Source organism: Neomonachus schauinslandi, chromosome 1 (assembly GCF_002201575.2).
Source record: "Neomonachus schauinslandi chromosome 1, ASM220157v2, whole genome shotgun sequence".
Lineage (NCBI taxonomy): Eukaryota > Metazoa > Chordata > Mammalia > Carnivora > Phocidae > Neomonachus > Neomonachus schauinslandi.
Window position 1 is genome coordinate 153,863,232 of NC_058403.1, and position 5,494 is coordinate 153,868,725.

The window sequence follows — 5,494 nt, forward strand, 5'->3', positions numbered from 1 at the left end:
AAGACCCCGGAGTCACTGAATCTGTTTGAACACCAAAGAAGATTATGTTTACAGGAGTGAAAGCAAACGCTTATCCACCTGTCCGCAGAGTGGGGGCAGGAGGCTATAGTATAGTATATTACAGTATGTAGTATAGCATTTAATATGATACTATATAGCATAGTATTAAAGCTTTGAACTCCAACATTTCAGAGACATTGTTCAAGATCCAGAAAGACCTGCTGCTCATAAACTTTTAGGAATGATTTTTTTCCTTTAAATAGAAGATTTATTTTCATCTCCCCTTTCTCGTTTCTGTTTATTTTATAAGGGACCCCGATATGATACAACAAGTGTGTTTTGCACTAATTTTCTTTCCTAAAGACTTTTGTCTCTGATAGTGTTTTGTACCAAAAAAAAAAAAAAAGTGATTTTCTTGGCTATAGCTTCTTTGAGGTGGCTTATTTCCTCGCTAGAAAGAATTGCAGAGTTTATTTTGGTGGTTGCTTGGCTGGTTTGTTGGGGTTTTGTATGTGTGGTAAAATATACATAACATAAAATTTACCATTTTACCCACTTTTAACTGTACAGTTCCCTGGCATTAAGCACATTCACCTTGTGGTACAACCATCACCACCACGTATCTCCGCAATGTTTTCATTTTTGCAAACTGAAACTCCATACCCATTGCATAACTTCCCTCTCCTCCCCCCACCCCCTCGGCTCCTGGCAACCCCCATTCTACTTTGTCTGGATGAACTGACTTTTCTAGGAACCACCTGTAAGTGGAATCACACCATATTTGTCCTTTGTGTCTGACTTATTTCACTTGGCATAATGTCTTCAAGGTTCATCCCTGATGTAGCATGTGTCAGAATTTCATTCCTTTCATTCCTTTTAAAGGTTGAACAAAAATACTCTGTTGGGTGGCTACACATTTTGTTCATTCACCCATTCATCTGTGATGGCCCCTTGGGTTGCTTCCACCTTTTGGCTATTGTGAATAATGCTGCTATGAACATGGGGATACAGAGTTCTGCTTCTGAGGACCCTCCATACTGTTAAGGATTGCTTCAGAAGAAGAGCATGAGGGTGTAGTTTTTCCAGGAGTGGTTAAAACGATGATTCCCAAACTGGATTATGCATCAGAATGACCTGGGAACTCTTACATGCAAATTCCTGAGCGCCCCATTTTCCAAGACTATTGAATGAGATTATCTGGGGGAGGAGCTGGGAATCTGTAATTTAACACAAGTCCCCTATGCCACTCATCTCTGGAGTGCCTACGGGGCCGTCAGGGGCAGGGAGGAGGGGTCCAGCTGCCCGGCGGTGTCTACTACACACACCCAAAGGGAGACAAGCTTTGTTAGACACGGGTCCCACGCTGCTTTGCTCTCCACACGTGGTAGAAATTTCTTGTAAGAAAGAGAAGGAGTAACGAAAGCCATCTTCCTGTCTGGTGAGGAACCATAATAATAGCTCTCACTGCTCAGGACTCAGGGCTTACTGGCATGATCTTCCTTGTTAATCTCTCAAGAGGGGGCAGAGAAGATACCGCAGGGCATGTTTTTACACACTCTTCCTGAGACAGGATCTGATTGGCCCTGTTTTTTACTATCCAATATCGAGGGCTCTTATTTGACAGTGCCTTGGGTCAAGCTTTCTCATAGGTGGTTTGGCTTCCTTGCACCTAGCCTATCAGAGCCTTTATTAGGGATTCCCGATTCAGTGCTAGCTGTTGGCCTGTGCCAACAGCGTGCGCTTCCAGGAGTGTTTGTAAGGGTCTGTGGATCCTCCAGGACAGGCAAGGAACGTTGTGAGCATAGCTTTCCTCCTTTGAGCACCTGAATATTTTTTTTAATCAGGATTTTTTTTTTTTTAAGTTTCGTTTTGTAGTTTGCTATAACATCATTTGTATTGAGCTTAGAAAATTTGGAAACTATAGGAAAATAGAAGGAAGGAGGAAAAAAATGTGGTCCTAATCCCACTTCCCAGAGTTTACCATTTTTGTGAATTCCTTCCTGTCTTTTTTCTCTGCATAGCATTTTCCCATGTTATTATAAACTATACATGCATTTCAGTGGGTGCATGGATCTACCATGGTTTACTCAATTCTTTCTTTACTTTTAAATATTTTTAGTTGTTTCCAACTTTTCTCTATTGAAAATGGTATTATAATGAACATCTTTAGACAGAAAGCCTCTTGCATTATTTTCCCTTACAGCAAAGGCCAAGAAATAGGATTATTAAGTCAAAGTCATGAACATAGTAAGCCCTTTGATATATGTAGCCCATCACAGTTTTGAGAGGGTGGGTACCAAATTGCACAACCATGGGCAAATATAAAAATGGGCACCATTACCTAGATCCTAGTCTAGTTGTTGGACGCTGAATGATTTTGCCCTCAGGGAACATCTGACAATGTCTGGAGGCATTTTTGATTTTCATAATGGGAGGGATACTACTGGCATCTGTTGAGCAGAGGCCAGGGATGCTGCTAAGCATCCTACAATGCACATTATAGCTATATACAACAAAGAATCATCTGGCCCAGAATGTCAATAGTGTCAAGGTTGAGAACGCAACTGTATTGTAACCATCACTCGGATCACAACCCATTCCGGGAGAAAAAGACAGAATCTTATCAGTTCAATTTCAGGGCCCAGCTGTCAGGTGCTATTGCTTCTGTCAGTGCTACATGATGTCAGTGATGAAAACCAGTCTAAACATCAGCTCAGTGTGTCCTTGTTCAAGATTGGCACACTGCTCCAGAATCAGATTTCAGCTTGCCAACCCAGGGCACTACCTGAAGCACCTCTTACCCTGGGGCCCTGAGAATTCTTACTAGTCAGCTGCCCATGGCTCTCAGCCCAGACCACTGCCTCCCATCAAAAATGTTCCAATACAATTCAAAACAGGGGATCCATATGCTCTGATTTTGAGAAATTTTCTGGGATCCTATGCAAATTTACCCATACTTCATCCCTTCTCAAACCCACAGTAGCCCCTGTGCAATACACCCAAACCCTAGGACTTTGAAGACAGGGATTCAAGTCACAGATCTAATGTGTGGTAGAGAGAGCTAACTCTTCGCAGTATCTATTCTCCTTTTCTTCCATGGTAATAGAATCTTCAGTGTTTAGCTGGTCAATGTCTTCTCAGAATAAACACCTCATTTCCTAGACTTTCTTGCAGCTATCCAATGGCTTGTAAGTGGAAGTGTTGAGTGTGACTTCTGGTGGTGTCCTGTCAGAGGCAATGCACCCTTTTTTACTGATGGTGTAAATAAATGTGGATATGCTGGCTTGATCTAAAGCAGCCATCTTAGACCAAGAGGTGGAAGTCAAGTTTGGAGGATGTCAGAGCAACAAGATAGAAGGAGCCTGGGTCCTTGATGATGATGGAGTTACTGTGCCAACCCTGTACTCTTTACCACCAGGCTTCACTATGTTGGAGAGAAACAACCCATGTTTAATTTAAGCCACTGTTATTTTGGTCTCTGTTACAGCTGAACCTAATCCTAAGTGACACGTAATCCAACGTCCTCATTTGAAAGATAAAAATGCAGGTCTGAATGGACTATATCAGGCTTGGTTCATTGTGCCTTTTCTGCCAGCTGTCTGGGAGTTTGCTGAATAAGAAAAAAAAATGAATCATTTAAAAGAAATGGTGTATTTTGGGATACTTTATGAGACTGATAACACAAGAGAAGATAAAAGACTTGAATTTGGAGGAAAGCAAAGGCTTCAGAATATGTGAGATGAGATTTGGGGCACAGTAAGCAAAGAGAAAATAAAGCGTCAGCCCTGATTTTTCAGGGTTAGATCTCCTGAATCTAGGAGTAGTTAAAACTCTAACAACACTCTTGTTGATGTAATGATCCGTTTTCAGCAGTCAGCATGTCTGAATGCAGAGACTGTTTATAGAGAAGCGTAATTAATAGATACTTCATGGAAGTGATTGTTGCTGGTTCAATTATTCTTTAAGAGATTGGACAGATCAAGAGACTGCTCTGGCAAGAGAATCACCCTTTCTTTTCTCCCCTTCAAGATAAGTGAGCACTCATAATTTATTAAAATTATCCCTTTGGTTTCATTTCACTCACAAAGGAAATGTATGCAGCTTCTTAAAATATACAGATTTATTTCTCCTAGAGTCTAGCAGGTAAAGAGAAAGATAATCGGCATCCTATTGAGTTAGAAGAAAGCTGTGTCTGCACATTGCCTAAGCAACCAGTCGCTCAGGACAATTCTGCCAAAACACCCGTCGACTCTGTGAAAAATCCATCAGCCTAGTTATGTGACATCCCACAGCCCTCTGTTTGCCCTTACCAGATCGAGTAGCTGAATTTCTTATTTTCTATTGCCTCTATTGGCTTCCTAAAGACACTGCTGCAGGTAAAGCTTTGACTTCACAGAGGAAGTCATCTATCTTTAAAACTCCCCACAGGGTGACTTCCCTCATGATCATCAGAAAATGCTCTGCAGAAATAAGCTTCCATTGCCCACTGGAGCTTGAAGAGTCAAGTGAAACCTTGTTCCTGGGACAAACAGAAACAATTAGAAAGAGGGCCATTAATTGGCCTTCCCCCTTTTCTTCTTCTCTGTGCCCAGAAAAAGGTTTTTCTTGGCTCTAGGACTAAGTGGAGTGAACACCTGGTCCAGATTTGCTTGGATCCTTCTTCTCTAAGCAACTAATTCTCGATGGAAAATATGCTTATATCACGTAGGCCCACACCAAAGAGAAGGAAAAGCCTCCATTTATCCTGTCTCTTTGATTTCATTTCAGCCTCTGGAGGCAAAGTCAGCCCAGGCAAGCCTCACGTAGTACTTCACGGCACAGAAAACTGTTGGGTCTGGCCGGCTGCACTGTTATCATAGAGCGACAGAACCTTGCTTGGCAGCAGCCTCTTGAGCAAGTTGCTGTGCCTCTGAAGGCTGCTTGCATCACAAAAGAGTATCTGAGCTGCACCAAGATTCAACCTCTCAAACTTGTGGGTGAGCCACCCTGTGTACATCCACCTTTCTATGCAGTTACTCTTCTCATCTGTGACTGGCCTACTTTCATATCTACTTCTCTCATTCTCCTTAGTCTAGCCAGTTCCAGCTTCACATGAGCTGCTACACCCTGGTTCTATCTACTAGTTCAACCCCTCACTTCAACCAATGCTGTGCCGGAGCCAGCTCCCATTGGCTTAAGAAAGCCAATTGTGCATAACTCTTCATAATGCCATGTTCAATAGCATCACATTGGTAGCTGGAAATCAGGCATGGTAAGGGTAATTACATCACAGAAATCAGCAAAATCTATAAGAACTCCCCCACCCTGACCCAGAAAGCCGATTAAACGTTTGCCACCATGTGCTGGATCTATCCCTTTTGAAAAGGGGTAAATATGTGTCCATTTATCATAGCCAATGTAAATCATACACTACATTAAAAAATAATTAAAAAAATAAAGAATTTTAGGCCAACCTTAACTGGATTCTGGTTTGAACCAACTAAATGTAAAAGGA